This window comes from Schistocerca piceifrons, chromosome 4 (genome assembly GCF_021461385.2).
Source record: "Schistocerca piceifrons isolate TAMUIC-IGC-003096 chromosome 4, iqSchPice1.1, whole genome shotgun sequence".
NCBI classification, from domain to species: Eukaryota; Metazoa; Arthropoda; class Insecta; order Orthoptera; family Acrididae; genus Schistocerca; species Schistocerca piceifrons.
This window is the reverse complement of record NC_060141.1, coordinates 418,568,190-418,589,636: the sequence shown is the minus strand read 5'-3', so window position 1 is coordinate 418,589,636 and position 21,447 is coordinate 418,568,190. Positions and strand designations below refer to the sequence as shown.

The 21,447-nt window shown below is 44.3% G+C and overlaps 1 protein-coding gene across 2 annotated transcripts in view; it reads right to left on the bottom strand.

The window, feature by feature from the left end:
- The window catches only part of LOC124796421 (protein twisted gastrulation-like), a 52,488-nt gene extending 31,569 nt beyond the window's left edge, over positions 1-20,919 (bottom strand). The window contains exon 1 of one of the 2 annotated variants that reach the window (XM_047260602.1): positions 20,620-20,919. The gene's annotated coding sequence lies outside the window, so the exon portion shown is untranslated. Of the gene's footprint in view, positions 1-19,602; positions 19,745-20,619 lie in introns of those variants that run through there. The other variant, XM_047260601.1, reaches the window with a different exon arrangement.
- Between the last annotated feature and the right edge of the window lie 528 nt (positions 20,920-21,447).

Here is a 21,447-nt window from a genome sequence, read left to right as displayed (position 1 = left end):
CTTTCTTGTATGGCACGAAGTTTCAGTTAATCACTGACCATAAGCCGTTAATATCGTTATTTGGCCCCGCCTCTCAGATTCCGGATAGGGCGGCCCACAGACTACAGCGCTGGGCCTTGTTCCTCTCTAAGTACCATTATGACATTCATTTTCGCCCTACAGGACAGCATGCCAACGCCGACGCTCTTTCCCGTCTTCCGGTGGGCCCGGATCCTACGTTCGATCGAGAGGAGATTATGTGTTTTCATTTGGATGTGGCGTCCCGCCAAGCGGTTGATGGCTTCCCGATCACTAGTTCTCGAGTCGCCAGGTAAACAGCAGCTGACCCGGTTCTCCGGCAAGTAGTTCGCCTCATTCAGCAGGGGTGGTCATCCCGACCTCCGGGCCGGGCCTCGGACCCTCTTCATAATTATTTTCTTCTACGGGACCGCCTCTCGGTCTTGGAAGGCGTTCTCCTTCTGGCTACCGATGTTACAGCTCCTCGCGTGGTTGTTCCTGCAAGTTTACGAAGGGAGGTCCTCACGTTATTACATGCGGGGCACTGGGGTGTTTCCCGTACTAAAACCTTGGCTCGCAGACATGTGTACTGGCCCGGTATTGACAGAGAAATTGAGCACTTGGTGGCCGCCTGTTCCCAGTGTGCGAGCCAACAAGCATCTCCCAGGGCAGCGTTCTCTTCATGGCCGTCGGCAACCCAAGCATGGGAACGTGTTCACATCGACTTTGCGGGCCCGTTTCTCAATGGCTTTTGGCTCATTGTCATTGATGCTTATTCCCGATTTCCATATGTGGTTCGATGCTCCTCAACCACTTCCGAAGTTGCAATCCAGGCACTAGCAAAAATCTTTTCTGTGGAAGGTCTGCCAATCACCCTGGTCTCTGACAATGGACCGCAGTTTATTTCGCAGACCTTCCAGGATTTTTGTAGGTGCTTCGGTATTCGGCACGTTTGCTCTCCCCCCTTCCATCCACAATCGAATGGGGAAGCCGAGCGCATGGTGCGCACATTTAAGACGCAGATGAAAAAGTATGTGCACGAATTTCCTGCGGAGGAAGCATTGACGTTTTTCCTGACGGCATACCGGACCACACCAATGGGAGACCGCAGCCCCGCAGAGCTCCTCCATGGGCGTCAACCTAGGACTCTGCTGCACCTCCTCCGGCCTGGTCCTCGCCAGTCTTCACAAAACAGAGCACCTGGTTTTCCACTGGGTATGTCGGTCTGGGCCCGTGGGTTTGGTCGCAATCCACATTGGCTACCAGCGGTGGTCCTGTGCCGAAACGGCCGCCGGCTCTATACCTTGCAGGCGGGGGACCGGGTGGTATGTCGTCACCAAAATCAGCTACGTCCACATTCGGGCACCCACCCTCCGCCCTCTCGGACACCGGCTTCCCCATTGCCAGCACCTGTGTTGGTTTCGCAGGGGCCGTTACCTCCTCTCCCCGCTGTGCCTCTGCCGCACTGCGATGGTTCTCAGCCCTGGCAGCCTCCAGTAGCTCCAGCACCGGCATCGCCATCGTTCGAGATGCCCCAGCGAGAGCTGGCCCCCCTAGCGGGCCCGGTTTCTCAGGAGGTTGGTTCACCTGTGGTTGTCCCTTCCCCTTCGTCCCCGCCACTGGGTCTTGCCCCTCCCGGGGTGGAACAGGATCCGGAGTTCAACAGCTTGTCGCCCGTTCTGTCCCGGGCTCCGGTTGTGGGACGACGGGGGCCTCTTCGTGTGGGTCACTTCCAGCCGTATTCGAAGGTTCCAGCTCGAGGGTTGGCAGATCCCCACGACTCCGGCCATCCAATGGATGTGGAGGTCATCGCTCCTGCCCGACGCTCCACCTTCCGATGCAGTGGATCACAGTGGCTTCACCCCCCGAAGGAGGAGGAGTGTAGTAGCCACCAGAAAGATCGCGGGAGGCGCACATTGGCACGGTGCGTCACGGACGGTAGTTGCCGCAAGTAGAGTCCCGTCCACCAGAGGGCACGTGAGAATTCGGACGCGACCTCTGCCGGCATGACAACAACAACAACAACAACAACAACTCCGGCAGCACGGGCCGTGCCCAGTCAGTCTACATCGGGCATGCCTAGGACACAGTCCCGGTCTACGCTAAGTGCAGTGTGACGTAAACGTGAACAGTGTTACTACAACATGCACATGCAACATAGCAGTTGGGCTGCACAGTGCACTATGGCATTAATGATGGAAGTGCATCTGAGAAATCATGTGCCATACTAAAATCCGTATCACAACTCAACCTTTTTGCTCCAATCATGGTTGGTGATATTAGTACAATGTGATGCATAGATTGTGTTCCAGGAATTGTTTTTACATTTGTGAGGTGCTGAGACAGATAATGTCTGACTTGTACCATTTCACCTTTTGAAACAAACAGAACTGAAATGCCTTGCAGGTTCTTGCCACAGAATTCAAATACCTGTGAAGCTGTAAGTATTTGATCTTTATAAGCTCTTTGCAAACTTGTTTTTGTGAAAAGTCTTTTAACAGTGCCACCAATACCATCACAGGGAGATCTGCCATGGCTAGCAGCAAAAAAGGACTAGCTGCACTTTATGTTGAAGTCGTGTTCATGGTAGCAGATATTTCTGAAATTCTTACAATTTTTATATTGTGCAGCACAACCATCAGTGAAATATTCAACATACGCAAGATGAATTTCTCGAAATTCACACTTTAAAAAATTCAATACAGTCTTCAGAGTCTGGTACACCAAGGCAACATCATGTTCTAGATCATCAGAAACAATACAAATACTTCTTGTATGCAACTGTTTGTCCTTTTTGTAATATATATGGACAGTGTGAAGCGAGCAGCTGCCATTGTTCCAATGGTACCCCTGTACTTCATCTTGAACAACAAAATTGAGATTTTCACTGAAATCCATTAAAATTAACACTGACCCTTCATCAAGTGTTTCCTTATTCATTTTCAAATAGCCAGAATTTGATTGAGAAATAAAAGAGTGTGGAGTAAGTTTTTCAATTTTCTTAATTAGTGGGTCACAGAAATCTGATAGAGAAGTGATTTGAACACTTAGTCATTCTATCTGTTAATATCCATTGACTGTACTGAACCATCTCATCAGGAGTTTTATTTTCTAAGTGGGTTTGAAGCAATGACCTGGTGGGGCATTTTTCACACAGACAAAGCATACAGGCTCGCTTATTTATATCAAGTTATCATTTTAATTAGAACTTGGAGGAGGAGGAGGAGGAGATTAGTGTTTAACATCCCGTCGACAACGAGTTCATTAGAGACGGAGCGCAAGCTCGGGTGAGGGAAGGATGGGGAAGGAAATCGGCCGTGCCCTTTCAAAGGAACCATCCCGGCATTTGCCTGAAGCGATTTAGGGAAATCACGGAAAACCTAAATCAGGATGGCCGGAGACGGGATTGAACCGTCGTCCTCCCGAATGCGAGTCCAGTGTGCTAACCACTGCGCCACCTCGCTCGGTTAGAACTTGGTATGCTTCTTTAATAGAAATGGAATTTAGAAGCAATTTTAACATTTTGGTGGTAAATGCACACACATATGGTATGTGTTCCTGATGATCCTCCAGATATGCACTGTTTTAGTCGAAGAGAAGCAAATTTTGAGACTCCACCTTAGTCTCCAGTATATATATAGAGGGAAACATTCCACGTGGGAAAAATATATCTAAAAAGAAAGATGATAAAACTTACCAAACAAAAGCGCTGGCAGGTCGATAGACACACAAACAAACACAAACATACACACAAAATTCTAGCTTTCGCAACCTATGGTTGCCTCGTCAGGAAAGAGAGAAGGAGAAGGAAAGACAAAAGGATATGGGTTTTAAGGGTGAGGGTAAGGAGTCATTCCAATCCCGGGAGCGGAAAGACTTACCTTAGGGGGAAAAAAGGACAGGTATACACTCACACACACACACATATCCATCCACACATACACAGACACAAGCAGACATTTGTAAAGGCAAAGAGTTTGGGCAGAGATGTCAGTCGGGGCGGATGTACAGAGGCAAAGATGAAGTTGAAAGACAGGTGAGGTATGAGCGGCGGCAAATTGAAATTAGAAATTAGCGGAGATTGAGGCCTGGCGGATAGCGAGAAGAAAGGATATGCTGAAGGGCAAGTTCCCATCTCCGGAGTTCTGACAGGTTGGTGTTAGTGGGAAGTATCCAGATAACCCGGACGGTGTAACACTGTGCCAAGATGTGCTGGCCGTGCACCAAGGCATGTTTAGCCACAGGGTGATCCTCATTACCAACAAACACTGTCTGCCTGTGTCCATTCATGCGAATGGACAGTTTGTTGCTGGTCATTCCCACATAGAACGCTTCACAGTGTAGGCAGGTCAGTTGGTAAATCACGTGGGTGCTTTCACACGTGGCTCTGCCTTTGATCGTGTACACCTTCCGGGTTACAGGACTGGAATAGGTGGTGGTGGGAGGGTGCATGGGACAGGTTTTACACCGGGGGCGGTTACAGGGGTAGGAGCCAGAGGGTAGGGAAGGTGGTTTGGGGATTTCATAGGGATGAACTAAGAGGTTGCGAAGGTTAGGTGGACGGCGGAAAGACACTCTTGGTGGAGTGGGGAGGATTTCATGAAGGATGGATCTCATTTCAGGGCAGGATTTGAGGAAGTCGTATCCCTGCTGGAGAGCCACATTCAGAATCTGATCCAGTCCCGGAAAGTATCCTGTCACAAGTGGGGCACTTTTGGGGTTCTTCTGTGGAAGATTCCGGGTTTGAGGAGATGAGGATGTGGCTCTGGTTATTTGCTTCTGTACCAGGTCGGGAGGGTAGTTACGGGATGCAAAAGCTGTTTTCAGGTTGTTGGTGTAATGGTTCGAGGATTCCGGACTGGAGCAGATTCGTTTGCCACGAAGACCTAGGCTGTAGGGAAGGGACCGTTTGATGTGGAATGGGTGGCAGCTGTCATAATGGAGGTACTGTTGCTTGTTGGTGGGTTTAATGTGGACGGACGTGTGAAGCTGGCCATTGGACAGGTGGAGGTCAACGTCAAGGAAAGTGGCATGGGATTTGGAGTAGGACCAGGTGAATCTGATGGAACCAAAGGAGTTAAGGTTGGAGAGGAAATTCTGGAGTTCTTCTTCACTGTGAGTCCAGATCACGAAAATGTCATCAATAAATCTGTACCAAACTTCGGGTTGGCAGGCCTGGGTAACCAGGAAGGCTTCCTCTAAGCGACCCATGAATAGGTTGGCATACGAGGGGGCCATCCTGGTACCCATGGCTGTTCCCTTTAATTGTTGGTATGTCTGGCCTTCAAAAGTGAAGAAGTTGTGGGTCAGGATGAAGCTGGCTAAGGTAATGAGGAAAGAGGTTTTAGGTAGGGCGGCAGGTGATCGGCGTGAAAGGAAGTGCTCCATTGCAGCGAGGCCCTGGACATGCGGAATATTTGTGTATAAGGAAGTGGCATCAATGGTTACAAGGATGGTTTCCGGGGGTAACAGACTGGGTAGGGATTCCAGGCGTTTGAGAAAGTGGTTGGTGTCTTTGATGAAGGATGGGAGACTGCATTTAATGGGTTGAAGGTGTTGATCTACGTAGGCAGAGATGCGTTCGGTGGGGGCTTGGTAACCAGCTACAATGGGACGGCCGGGATGATTGGGTTTGTGAATTTTGGGAAGAAGGTAGAAGGTAGGGGTGCGGGGTGTTGGTGGGGTCAGGAGGTTGATGGAGTCGGGTGAAAGGTTTTGTAGGGGGCCTAAGGTTCTGAGGATTCCTTGAAGCTCCGCCTGGACATCAGGAATGGGATTGCCTTGGCAAACTTTGTAAGTAGTGTTGTCTGAAAGCTGACGCAGTCCCTCAGCCACATACTCCCGACGATCAAGTACCACAGTTGTGGAACCCTTGTCCGCCGGAAGAATGACGATGGATCGGTCAGCCTTCAGATCACGGATAGCCTGGGCTTCAGCAGTGGTGATGTTGGGAGTAGGATTAAGGTTTTTTAAGAAGGATTGAGAGGCAAGGCTGGAAGTCAGAAATTCCTGGAAGGTTAGGAGAGGGTGATTTTGAGGAAGAGGAGGTGGGTCCCGCTGTGACGGAGGACGGAACTGTTCCAGGCATGGTTCAATTTGGATAGTGTCTTGGGGAGTTGGATCATTAGGAGTAGGATTAGGATCATTTTTCTTCGTGGCAAAGTGATATTTCCAGCAGAGAGTACGGGTGTAGGACAGTAAATCTTTGACGAGGGCTGTTTGGTTAAATCTGGGAGTGGGGCTGAAGGTGAGGCCTTTGGATAGGACAGAGGTTTCGGATTGGGAGAGAGGTTTGGAGGAAAGGTTAACTACTGAATTGGGGTGTTGTGGTTCCAGATTGCGTTGATTGGAATTTTGAGGTTTTGGAGGGAGTGGAGCTGGAAGTGGGAGATTGAGTAGATGGGAGAGACTGGGTTTGTGTGCAATGAGAGGAGGTTGAGGTTTGCTGGAAAGGTTGTGAAGGGTGAGTGAGTTGCCTTTCCGGAGGTGGGAAACCAGGAGATTGGATAGTTTTTTAAGGTGGAGGGTGGCATGCTGTTCTAATTTGCGGTTGGCCTGTAGGAGAATGCTCTGAACAACAGGTGTGGATGTGGGAGAGGAAAGATTGAGGATTTTTATTAAGGATAGGAGTTGATGGGCGTGTTGATTGGCTGAGTGGATGTGTAGGTGAAGGATTAGGTGGGTGAGGGCAATGGATTGTTTGGTTTGGAACTGGTATAGGGACTGATGGAAAGAAGGGTTGCAGCCAGAGATGGGAACTTTAAGTGTGAGGCCTTTGGGGGTGATGCCAAATGTCAGACAAGCCTGAGAAAATAAAATATGGGAGTGTAATCTGGCTAGGGCGAAGGCATGTTTGCGGAGGGAATGTAAATAAAACTTAATGGGGTCGTTGTGAAGGTGTTGTGAGGGTGACATGGTACTAGAAGGTGGAAAGTGGAACACGAGGCTGAAATGAAAATGAAAATAAATATGAAAAAATATATGGGGAGAGATAAAGGTAAAATTAGAAAGCAAATGGAGATCTGGTGTGAAAAAAGGCGAAAAAGGGTTGGTTAGGGCTGGGCTATGTTGATCCTGTGGTGAACTTGTGTAGGTAGATAATGATGTGCATAAAGGTTAGGTGGTTGTGTTGCCGCCAAAACACGTTAAAGGGTGGAGAAATTCGGGAAAATTTCGAAAAAACTACGTGAGGATGTATTAAAAGGAGTGGTTTGGTGGTGGCAGATTATGGAAATGAAGCTAACAATTGTTTGATGAAGAAATAATGACGTTAAAACCTGTGGGAAGCGGCTAAAAATGATCGGTGATGTGAGAAAAACGGAAATGGAAATAAAGCAAAAGTTATTAAAACTGCCGAAAGGGTTGTTTAATAGCTAAAAGGAACTGTTTGTGGACTGGAAACGGTGGATTTTATAGCAGCAAAGCGGGAAAAAAAATTTTTTTGGTTATGGTTTCGAAGTGATTTACGTATTATTGAGTGTATATCGACGGGATAAAATTGTGTACTGGATTACGGTAAAAAAGGAGAAGGTGAATAGAAAGTGAAACTGCTGGCAAAAACAGAAGGAGGAAATAAGACGACAGAAAAGACTTCGAAATGTAACAGTGACAATAACGATAACAATAACAAACGTGATTGTTGGCTTCAAATTAATGATATGAATATAATAGAGGGAAACATTCCACGTGGGAAAAATATATCTAAAAAGAAAGATGATGAAACTTACCAAACAAAAGCGCTGGCAGGTCGATAGACACACAAACAAACACAAACATACACACAAAATTCTAGCTTTCGCAACCTATGGTTGCCTCGTCAGGAAAGAGAGAAGGAGAAGGAAAGACAAAAGGATATGGGTTTTAAGGGAGAGGGTAAGGAGTCATTCCAATCCCGGGAGCGGAAAGACTTACCTTAGGGGGAAAAAAGGACAGGTATACACTCGCACACACACACATATCCATCCACACATACACAGACACAAGCAGACATTTGTAAAGGCAAAGAGTTTGGGCAGAGATGTCAGTCGGGGCGGATGTACAGAGGCAAAGATGAAGTTGAAAGACAGGTGAGGTATGAGCGGCGGCAAATTGAAATTAGAAATTAGCGGAGATTGAGGCCTGGCGGATAGCGAGAAGAAAGGATATGCTGAAGGGCAAGTTCCCATCTCCGGAGTTCTGACAGGTTGGTGTTAGTGGGAAGTATCCAGATAACCCGGACGGTGTAACACTGTGCCAAGATGTGCTGGCCGTGCACCAAGGCATGTTTAGCCACAGGGTGATCCTCATTACCAACAAACACTGTCTGCCTGTGTCCATTCATGCGAATGGACAGTTTGTTGCTGGTCATTCCCACATAGAACGCTTCACAGTGTAGGCAGGTCAGTTGGTAAATCACGTGGGTGCTTTCACACGTGGCTCTGCCTTTGATCGTGTACACCTTCCGGGTTACAGGACTGGAATAGGTGGTGGTGGGAGGGTGCATGGGACAGGTTTTACACCGGGGGCGGTTACAGGGGTAGGAGCCAGAGGGTAGGGAAGGTGGTTTGGGGATTTCATAGGGATGAACTAAGAGGTTGCGAAGGTTAGGTGGACGGCGGAAAGACACTCTTGGTGGAGTGGGGAGGATTTCATGAAGGATGGATCTCATTTCAGGGCAGGATTTGAGGAAGTCGTATCCCTGCTGGAGAGCCACATTCAGAATCTGATCCAGTCCCGGAAAGTATCCTGTCACAAGTGGGGCACTTTTGGGGTTCTTCTGTGGAAGGTTCCGGGTTTGAGGAGATGAGGATGTGGCTCTGGTTATTTGCTTCTGTACCAGGTCGGGAGGGTAGTTACGGGATGCAAAAGCTGTTTTCAGGTTGTTGGTGTAATGGTTCAAGGATTCCGGACTGGAGCAGATTCGTTTGCCACGAAGACCTAGGCTGTAGGGAAGGGACCGTTTGATGTGGAATGGGTGGCAGCTGTCATAATGGAGGTACTGTTGCTTGTTGGTGGGTTTAATGTGGACGGACGTGTGAAGCTGGCCATTGGACAGGTGGAGGTCAACGTCAAGGAAAGTGGCATGGGATTTGGAGTAGGACCAGGTGAATCTGATGGAACCAAAGGAGTTAAGGTTGGAGAGGAAATTCTGGAGTTCTTCTTCACTGTGAGTCCAGATCACGAAAATGTCATCAATAAACCTGTACCAAACTTCGGGTTGGCAGGCCTGGGTAACCAGGAAGGCTTCCTCTAAGCGACCCATGAATAGGTTGGCATACGAGGGGGCCATCCTGGTACCCATGGCTGTTCCCTTTAATTGTTGGTATGTCTGGCCTTCAAAAGTGAAGAAGTTGTGAGTCAGGATGAAGCTGGCTAAGGTAATGAGGAAAGAGGTTTTAGGTAGGGCGGCAGGTGATCGGCGTGAAAGGAAGTGCTCCATTGCAGCGAGGCCCTGGACATGCGGAATATTTGTGTATAAGGAAGTGGCATCAATGGTTACAAGGATGGTTTCCCCCTCCACCTTAAAAAACTATCCAATCTCCTGGTTTCCCACCTCCGGAAAGGCAACTCACTCACCCTTCACAACCTTTCCAGCAAACCTCAACCTCCTCTCATTGCACACAAACCCAGTCTCTCCCATCTACTCAATCTCCCACTTCCAGCTCCACTCCCTCCAAAACCTCAAAATTCCAATCAACGCAATCTGGAACCACAACACCCCAATTCAGTAGTTAACCTTTCCTCCAAACCTCTCTCCCAATCCGAAACCTCTGTCCTATCCAAAGGCCTCACCTTCAGCCCCACTCCCAGATTTAACCAAACAGCCCTCGTCAAAGATTTACTGTCCTACACCCGTACTCTCTGCTGGAAATATCACTTTGCCACGAAGAAAAATGATCCTAATCCTACTCCTAATGATCCAACTCCCCAAGACACTATCCAAATTGAACCATGCCTGGAACAGTTCCGTCCTCCGTCACAGCGGGACCCACCTCCTCTTCCTCAAAATCACCCTCTCCTAACCTTCCAGGAATTTCTGACTTCCAGCCTTGCCTCTCAATCCTTCTTAAAAAACCTTAATCCTACTCCCAACATCACCACTGCTGAAGCCCAGGCTATCCGTGATCTGAAGGCTGACCGATCCATCGTCATTCTTCCGGCGGACAAGGGTTCCACAACTGTGGTACTTGATCGTCGGGAGTATGTGGCTGAGGGACTGCGTCAGCTTTCAGACAACACTACTTACAAAGTTTGCCAAGGCAATCCCATTCCTGATGTCCAGGCGGAGCTTCAAGGAATCCTCAGAACCTTAGGCCCCCTACAAAACCTTTCACCCGACTCCATCAACCTCCTGACCCCACCAACACCCCGCACCCCTACCTTCTACCTTCTTCCCAAAATTCACAAACCCAATCATCCCGGCCGTCCCATTGTAGCTGGTTACCAAGCCCCCACCGAACGCATCTCTGCCTACGTAGATCAACACCTTCAACCCATTAAATGCAGTCTCCCATCCTTCATCAAAGACACCAACCACTTTCTCAAACGCCTGGAATCCCTACCCAGTCTGTTACCCCCGGAAACCATCCTTGTAACCATTGATGCCACTTCCTTATACACAAATATTCCGCATGTCCAGGGCCTCGCTGCAATGGAGCACTTCCTTTCACGCCGATCACCTGCCGCCCTACCTAAAACCTCTTTCCTCATTACCTTAGCCAGCTTCATCCTGACCCACAACTTCTTCACTTTTGAAGGCCAGACATACTAACAATTAAAGGGAACAGCCATGGGTACCAGGATGGCCCCCTCGTATGCCAACCTATTCATGGGTCGCTTAGAGGAAGCCTTCCTGGTTACCCAGGCCCGCCAACCCGAAGTTTGGTACAGATTTATTGATGACATTTTCGTGATCTGGACTCACAGTGAAGAAGAACTCCAGAATTTCCTCTCCAACCTTAACTCCTTTGGTTCCATCAGATTCACCTGGTCCTACTCCAAATCCCATGCCACTTTCCTTGACGTTGACCTCCACCTGTCCAATGGCCAGCTTCACACGTCCGTCCACATTAAACCCACCAACAAGCAACAGTACCTCCATTATGACAGCTGCCACCCATTCCACATCAAACGGTCCCTTCCCTACAGCCTAGGTCTTCGTGGCAAACGAATCTGCTCCAGTCCGGAATCCTTGAACCATTACACCAACAACCTGAAAACAGCTTTTGCATCCCGTAACTACCCTCCCGACCTGGTACAGAAGCAAATAACCAGAGCCACATCCTCATCTCCTCAAACCCGGAACCTTCCACAGAAGAACCCCAAAAGTGCCCCACTTGTGACAGGATACTTTCCGGGACTGGATCAGATTCTGAATGTGGCTCTCCAGCAGGGATACGACTTCCTCAAATCCTGCCCTGAAATGAGATCCATCCTTCATGAAATCCTCCCCACTCCACCAAGAGTGTCTTTCCGCCGTCCACCTAACCTTCGCAACCTCTTAGTTCATCCCTATGAAATCCCCAAACCACCTTCCCTACCCTCTGGCTCCTACCCCTGTAACCGCCCCCGGTGTAAAACCTGTCCCATGCACCCTCCCACCACCACCTATTCCAGTCCTGTAACCCGGAAGGTGTACACGATCAAAGGCAGAGCCACGTGTGAAAGCACCCACGTGATTTACCAACTGACCTGCCTACACTGTGAAGCGTTCTATGTGGGAATGACCAGCAACAAACTGTCCATTCGCATGAATGGACACAGGCAGACAGTGTTTGTTGGTAATGAGGATCACCCTGTGGCTAAACATGCCTTGGTGCACGGCCAGCACATCTTGGCACAGTGTTACACCGTCCGGGTTATCTGGATACTTCCCACTAACACCAACCTGTCAGAACTCCGGAGATGGGAACTTGCCCTTCAGCATATCCTTTCTTCTCGCTATCCGCCAGGCCTCAATCTCCGCTAATTTCTAATTTCAATTTGCCGCCGCTCATACCTCACCTGTCTTTCAACTTCATCTTTGCCTCTGTACATCCGCCCCGACTGACATCTCTGCCCAAACTCTTTGCCTTTACAAATGTCTGCTTGTGTCTGTGTATGTGTGGATGGATATGTGTGTGTGTGCGAGTGTATACCTGTCCTTTTTTCCCCCTAAGGTAAGTCTTTTCGCTCCCGGGATTGGAATGACTCCTTACCCTCTCCCTTAAAACCCATATCCTTTTGTCTTTCCTTCTCCTTCCCTCTTTCCTGACGAGGCAACCATAGGTTGCGAAAGCTAGAATTTTGTGTGTATGTTTGTGTTTGTTTGTGCGTCTATCGACCTGCCAGCGCTTTTGTTTGGTAAGTTTCATCATCTTTCTTTTTAATACAGTTCAATTAAATTAGTCACAACAAGACGCTTTTGTTCATACGTATTTTTGCTGGTGCTCACTTTGTCTTTTTTCCCAGGTATTATTCTTGTATTTTCATCATCCAAATAAAAACTCTTTACTTTTTGCACTGTGTCATGTGGCAATGTCCTTCCTCTTTTCTGCTCAGCCATCAACAAAATACCTTTCTCCATTAAAAGAGCTCTTGCTTGTCTTACCAAATATTCATAAACATAAGATTTGGAACTGACTTTCTGTTGAGACCAAGTTGGCAGCACAAGAGTAAGTAACTAAATTTTTTTCACGATTATTTGCATATTCCATTTTCTGTTTGATTTTGTCCATGAGTTCATCATGATGTTTTGCCTTTTCTTCCAGTTCTGTTAAATCACTGTCAGGGATAGTGCTTCCATCAGCAGCCTGCTCAACTTGATACATAAGTGAAATTTTAGTTTTCAGAGTCCCAGCTGCTGTTTCCAATTTTCATTTGGCTGCTGCATACCAACTATGTCGAGCAACTGAAAGCAGCTTTGCACGAGATACTCCTAAGCCAGTTAAGCCAGTATTGAGCACACATTTTTCAGGAGTCTGCACCTTCGCATTAATGTCATTTATATAGTGTGGTGATGAGTCGTCACTTGCTTGTATTTCATTAATATAAGCCTCTCATTTTGAAGGTCTCTGCCTTTTCTATACAAATTTCACACAATTCAGACGAAACAGATCATTTCTGGCCTTTGAAGGGATCACAGCAATTTTTTTTTTTATGCAGAGAGAATCTGCGCAGATACCTGACTTTGTGCTTAACAGGCACACATGAAACACACAGTATGAATGAATGTTGTTTCACCATAATAAAAGTTCTTGTTCTTCACTGGTCAGTTCATTCACACAAGCCAGGGCATTATCACATGTATCTTGCAGAGAGTGACCAAGAAAAAACTGCCTACTTGTACTTTCCATACTGCTTCAGTCATAAAACCAATATTTGTCATAAATAATTCAAAAGATGACTGGTGTAAATAATGAAAAATCATTCTATCCCATTATTTCATTACAAAAGTATTTCACATTATTATTGTAACATTAGGGGACTTACTTTTGTTTTGGAATGAACAGTTACAAACTGCAACAATTGAATTTATAACCAATAATTGACTCGGGGTACAACTCAGTATAAGAGCTCAGAACTGCATCCTCAGTGAACACATGACTCAAAACAAAGGAACTGGATTACGCGATACATGTAGTGGCAATAAAACAGTGTTCTCAGATATGATTTGCTCCCAGGGAAATCCAGTGTAGCCAACTTCTCTTCAGCAATTCAGCGGTGACATGGTACTCATGAATTAGCAGATTCAATATTTCTTTTACAATAACGTTGTTTTTCACACTTCCCATTATTTCTACAAACTGATTCTTTTTGTGTGTGGCATAATTGAATATTTATAATAATAGTTTAAGTTCTTCAAAGGTAGGTATGATGGGCCAATACCTTAAAAAATAATGTCCATGCATGGATTTTGTTTGAAAGTAATTATTTAGAATATTTTCTGAGATGTAGATGATGGATATTCACTACAAGAAGCACGATTATGAAAATATAAACCTTCCTTTTTAACTAAAAAAATTCAAGCTTCCACTGCAAAAACTATAGCAACTATTGCATTTTTAAATTATAAAGGAGATTATCTATGAAAGCCTGAATCTATACAACTTCTTTTTATCATAAGTGAAAAAGTAATTGACCTGCAACATTTACATTTTGTAAATGTGAATATATCTAGGTAAACTTCCACTACCCAAAATTTCAAGGATTTGCATGATGATGGGTGTCATTTCCTAAAATTTCTGGATGATCTGACGTGGAATGACCCGCCACTGATTGTACTCCAGTCACATTTCGCACAGTTATTCTCAACTGTATCACTGGAGGGTGAGTGGATTTGATCACAGAGTAAACAGATACGTCTGGAGTGAGCATTCAGCTGCAGAGAACAGATGTGTTACAACATATACTGTCACTCTGGTCATGACATGCCAGGAAGGCATAGGTTTGTCCATAGTGCTACCTGTAAATTTTGAATGTTATTACATCGCTATTACAGAGAGATTTCATCATGTGTGCCATGGATTTTGTAGAGGCATCTTGTAGATGCCACAACATATTGCATTTTCTGTCTAGAATACAATAGGCCCTTAGCTCTGAAGAGAAAAATCAACAAATATCTTGCTTCTTTGTGAGAAGAGTTACAGTTCGGATGTTCATATTTTTGGTCCCTGAGACAGTCACAGCTACTTTAGAGTCTTATACAGCACTTTATCACACTGCTGAGTTTGCTCTAGTATGTTTTCTGTGATGGCACTGCAAAACGACTTGATCATAAGACAGTGACTTTCAAAAGATCTCCCGATACACTAAATTTGCTGCACATTGGCAATTATATAAAGTGCTTCTTCACTACTTTTTTCAAGGTTTTTTTTTTTCAGGTTAGCACAGAATTCTGCCTATTGGTAGCAATCTTAACAAGTCACATTGTCACATTTTATGCACAAGCTCTTAGCCCTTTACAAAAATGGTAACATGTGGAAACATTCAAACAACTTTGTAAATGGATCAAAAATATTAGAGAGAGAGAGAGAGAGAGAGAGAGAGAGAGAGAGAGAGAGAGAGAGAGAGAGGGGGGGGGGGGGGAGGAGGTGGGGCGGCGTGGAGAGGGAAGGGGAGGTGACAGTGGGGAGGGAGGGGGAGGGTTGGAGGGCGGGGGAGGGAAGGAGGGAGGGGGGAGGGAAGGAGGGAGGGAAGGAGAGGGATGGGGATGGGGAGGAGGAAGGAGGGAGCGGAAGGGGGAGAGGGGGAAGGGATGGGTGGGAGGGAGTGAGGATGAGAATAGAGATGGGAAGGGGAAAAGGAGAGAGAGGGGGGGGGGGGAGGGGAACGGGGGAAAGTTTCCATGAACTTTTAATGTAGTGGCCCTTCAGTGCAATCTGTTGTACCGACCAGCATGTCAGTTGAACTGTACGACACACACAAAAAAGTTAGCTGTCATGTAATGTACTAACATTTTATGCTTGTTAATCAATGGTTAATTCAATGCAAAGATGGTAAAATACAACAAAGCAGATAAATTTGTACTAAAAAAAAGACTGTGTGTGTGTGTGTGTGTGTGTGTGTGTGTGTGTGTGTGTGTGTGTTCTTCCTTCTGTTCCCCATTGTTATGATACACATTCAATCTGTTTACTTCCCACTGACTTATCTGCAAAGCAGAATATACAACCTAGATCTGAGGATACCTGTGTATGTAGGCCTATATTCTAGTTTCAAAAGAAAACCATTAATTGTCATGCAGGTGGGAACTATCAAAAATGTGTCAGGAGGGAGAAAGACTATTCCTACATAGTCTGCTATGAGGTTCACCATTATCAAAAGAAATGGAGATTTTTCAAGCTGTGGATTTTGACTGCCTTATACCTGTGTGTTCACCAAGATGGAATTTGCTATTAGAATAGACTTTAGTAGATGGCCAAAGACTTTGCTCAACAATGCTACACGTTTTGCACACAATATAACAACACATTTGTTCAAAATGCAACGAAAATGGCACAGCATGCCAAAGTGCTCATACAACAAACTTTTCCTTTCATGTATTTCTCTTTGCACCTGTGACAATAGTAATTCACCATTGTTATTACAACAAAACAAAAGTTAAAAATGCAACAAATACATGTAACATAAATAATTTTTGAACCCTGCAGAAAGCATAAACAACAGTACCATATCACACAACAATCACAGCTTAATGCTGACAACATGTGCAGAACACAATGCTATCTCTAGAGATATTTCTACTCTACAGATCTTGATAGACTATGATTTGTGACCAGATATCCTGTCACAGTAGGACAATGGAGTTGCAGGAAACGTTTGCAGCTTCATGACAGTTTAAGCAAGGTTCACAACTCAATTTTAGGAAACTTGCAGTAAACGAATTGCTACAGCTCTTGATACAGGGAGAACTCTGGTGGCTTTATCCAGCAGTGGCTATGATAATGATATTGATCACGAAAACAAACTAAAGCTGAATTCTTGCCCTTAAACCTTCTTCTTTTCTTTAACACAGAAGTGTAATGACGTTCACTTTGTCTGTTTTTCTGAACTTAACTGCAATCATCTGATCAGTTCAACAGAACACACATCAGGTAACTGCTTTGCATCTATAAAACTATATAGCCTCAAATCCCACAAACTGGAATAGCAATTTCGCTAATCTAATCCATTCTTATATTAAACGATGCTACCTAAGATGGTTAAAATATTACATTCATAATAATAATATCACCTCATTCTAGAAATAAGTAAGCTCACCAGATGAAGTATTCATCATGCTGCTTGAAAGAACGCACCAATTGTTTTGGAGCGCTGTATGTGGTGTACAACTGGTATCAGGAAAGTCAGGTAACCCCTTCCCCAGAAAGTAATGTAAATCATCACAGTGAAGTGGTAGCCCAGTTCCTTGTTATATCAATTTGCTGAGTGACTAATGTGTCTACAAAGAAAGGTGTACCACTTGCAGCCATGCAACATGGCCTAAGATTAGTGGTTGTCAAAGGTCCTAACAATGACCAGAAATGAATATCACATCTTGCAATGACAGTTTCAAATTCAATAGGGATTGCTGCTGTCAGTGAATGCAAGTACATCTCCACAAGTCTGCTGGTAAACAATGTGAAAGGAACCACAATGCAAATTTAGAGTCCGGTACCTTATTACAGACTACATAAAAATGTTTCAATAGGCCAAACACCACACAAACAAGACAGTACCTTACTGGCGGCAAGTAGTGTGGTTCAAAGTTATTTTGTTATCCCTTTCTAAAAGATGCAAGGTGTCAAATACCCTATTAGCCCAATAAGGCATTTAACCTGCAGTATCTGGAGGGTGCAGTTTAGGTCTGAGATGGTTCTGTGATGTTTTGGAGCTATTTTACATACCATGGCTTAGACCCACTCATTCAGGTTACTGTGGACATGAAGCAAAATGTTTATTTCAACATTCTTAGTGACCAAGTGTTTCCCTTTGTTCTACACCTTTACGATGAATACACTGTGGACACTACCATCTCCAAGATTCGCAGGGCTCCATGCATACCTTCCTGGTTTGATTAACACTCATGCAACTTGTTGCATCTCAACTGCCCTTTTAAATTGCCTGATCTCATTGCCATAGAAAATGTCTAAGGGATTTGGAACAATCAACATTCACACAATTTGGTAGCTCTAGTAGATCTAATCACACCAATGTTTAGCTTCATCTTTGAAGGAAAAAGAGAAGACATTAACCAGCCTATAGGTAATATTACATGATTTTAATGAGAAACCTCCTGTGGTGATTATCATGTGTGCACAGAATCAGCTAACAGAAAAATCTGTGCAAGAAGCATGTTTATTTATACATAAATGCCGACCTAGGAATTTCCTACTGTGTGAGACTGCATGCACAAGATCGTATGCCAATTTTAAATTCACATATTTTACTATTCGTGTTGCTTCTGTGTAATCTTTCATTGATTGTATCAGTACCCACTTTAATTGTGATATATTGTAACATTTCAAACATTTGCGAGTGCTGCGATAAACTTACTACTGTCGTCAATTGTAGGCTTAAACGGCATAATCCGTATCACTTCAGGCAGGGGAGTTACCTTCACAGTCTCAGATGCTATTGAATTTAGCATATATTAAAATTCAGGAGTAAGTAACAAATACATCAAAAAATTCCTGCCATGTGATACATTGGTGCCGACATGAGCAACAATTTGCAGTCGGGTGCACCCAGTGCTCTCTATCGCCGCCGGCAGCGCCTCCTCCACATCTCGGATGGGACCCCCCAGCAAGTAGACAGAGTGAACACTGGCCTTCTTCCCCGACCTTTCCGCTTCAAGACTCTTGAAGATATGGCTATGTAAAATATCCCAAGAAAATCTATTAAGAAAGTTTCAGGAATCGGCTTTAAATGACGACTACAGGTATGTACTACAACCCCCTATTTCTTGCTCACAAAGGGATTATGAGGATAAGATTAGAATAATTACTGCACACACACACACACACACACACACACACACACACACACACACACACACACACACAGAGAGAGAGAAGCATTCAAACAATCTTTCTTCCCATGCTCTGTTTGTGAGTGGAACAGGAAGAAACCCTACAAACTAGTACAATGGCATGTACCAGGTGCCATACACCTAATGGTGGTTTGCAGTGTATAGATTTAGATGTGTTTAATTTATTGCCATACTCTTGTAAGTAAGACTTATTAAGAGTCAAGTTTAACAGATGTCATGTGATTAATGCATGAATCCATTTCTATTTGTTAGTGATCATTTTTATCTGTTTTTGTTATGTTACATGCACAGTTCCAAGATAGCCATTACACTATTCCCTACAAGTTTAGAAACAAAAACAACCATAAAACTGTCTTAACATCGGCTGGGACTCTACAACAAAAAAAGTGGAAAACTGCAGAAATCACACAATTCTAATTTCTGATGTTTGAAAACAACAACAAACACCAGAAAATTAATCTTAACGACACAATCACCTACGGTATACTCATGAAATAGGCGACTAAACTCAAGGCGGTTAGGTCATAATACAAGAAAGCATTTGTTGGACACTAAAATCAAAATGTCATTTGAAGTCCTTGCACCCAGCGATTGCGCTCGCGGGTGAAAAACTTAGTATGCAAGCAACTAAATAAAAGCAAAATTACGTGATCGTACCATGCACATAAAAAGTGTAGAATCTGGTTGAGGGGCGATGGGGACCAAAATATGTGAAACAACTGTAGCAACAAGGAACCCATAGGATACACAACACACGATAAAGTACAATAAAGATATGCCAATCACAGGTACGCCACATTTACGAGAAAACAATGAAATTATTACATACGATTTTAAAGAGATGCGAGCTATGTACTTGAACCGTTTGTAATGTATACCAACCTCTCAAACTTTTCACAGACCTAAATTTAATTTCCCACCACATTTTGAAAAAAACTAAATCATAATTTTATGATATTATAGGCTGCTCATAAATACGAGCAATAGGAAAATCTAATATTACAAAGCAATATACGCTGCTGTTTGTTACTTTTAAGAATGCCCATTTACATCATAGAAATCGTATAGTACTGCAGTGATATGGCTTCATAGACGTATCTAATACACGTTTTACTTGCCTAACTTCTGCACTACCCCTTCCGATTCTTTTTATGTTAGTCTAAATCAGCTAAACGTTTACACACTCATTTTACTTGAAAACACTCAACATGCCACCATTAAACAAACAATAAGTACTGCAGACTGCAGTGCATCCAACATTCTAGTTTGACAATATGCGTCCATTATTCGAATGTTTTACTTGCCACTTGCCAACATGAAGAAAAACGCGTTCATTACTGTAATTACTAGAAAGTGGAAAATATCTGAAATATTTTTGCATGGACTTGTTGTTCTGTAAGACGCTTTTTTCCAATTAAAAATATTAAGAATGGTATGTCCTCACTGATCTTATCTAAAATTAAGGCGAAGCGAGCGCACACTTGTGCATTTCGAATTTGTCTGAAGTTCGCCTTGGTGTTGAGGAGTATTCGCTTTGGAGACGATATTCGCACATTGCTATGCATCTAGTCATTCTGGGAACAACGAATATCCCTTAATCAGCATCCATGTGGAATGGAAATGCTTCTTATCCTCCATAAAACTAGCTTTTTTTCCACAGGCGAACCACTGTCGCTTGTAGGTTCTTTCAGTTCCATCTCCTTTTCTCAAGCTTAGCTCAAGGAATACTATTAAATAATTCTCCTTTTGCAGTCCTATGCCTTTTTGCGGTTCACATGAATCTTTCTACGTTTTCAAGCATCGTAAACGGCATTTCTTTTTTTCACGGCTCGATAAAGATAAATTCCAAATTATCGGTTCATTTCTGTACCATTGGGGCAGTTAATTTCTTAAAGACCAGTGCGATAACAACTGGTCAAAAGCATTTGCTGAACGCGAATACGTAACAGACTCCAGGGGAAAAAAAAGGAACGCGAAAGGAAATTCCATTGTATTGAATGCGACACTATATACAATTTATAAACGTGAATCATTCGAGTCAGTAGAAGATGAGTAATATTTCTAAGTCACAGAAATTTACTTTCTTGTGGCAAGAAAGCCATATCGAATAATTAAATTGTTGAACGGATGCTTACCTAAGAAAGATTGTGAGCAGAACCGAACAGTGGACCTAACTGCTATTCCAAGAATGCTTGGACGACGTTCATGGGGACGTATAGACGAGTATGTTTACCGATACTTTAACGTGACACACACAGCGGGTAAAGGCGAGCACCAAAGCTTACAGGCATTTGGTAAACAGCTGTCCACACATCCCCTCTACTCGACTGTTTTGGAATTTCCTTTAATGTGCACGTTTCGATTCCTGATCACAATGACGTGAATTTGCGCGGTACGCATATAAGTTACGCTTCCCCACTATGGAACCCACAGGCTCTCGCTCGGTTCATATGTCGTCATGCATTCCTGGAGATAAGACGTATCACTCCCGCACTAATACTCCCGACTGATTATCGACTTTTTAAAAAAAAAAAAAAAAAAAAAAATGTAACTGAGTTTACGAAATCCACAGAGCAGAATCCCGGTATTACTACAGTGGCAAATGAAACGACAGGCGAACTGTGAGCCATACGGTTTGTTATTGAATCGATTTTTTAGCAGCATTCGTACCTCAACGATATGCTAACGAGTATCTTTTAACAATATGGACTACAAGACGGCTACTGATTGCTCACTAGTAACATCAAACTGCCCGTTGCTACAATTTCTGAATATCAAACCTTTTCTAATACAATGGTACCATGCAATACTACACTAATGGAGTTATTTTCTGCTATAATATTTACCATGAACATATTAGGATGCTTGGGAAAAAAATTAACACAGCATGCTATGCCTTACGAATATTAGTCACTGTGTGCAATAGTTCATGCCAGAGAATGATATACTTTGCACACATACAT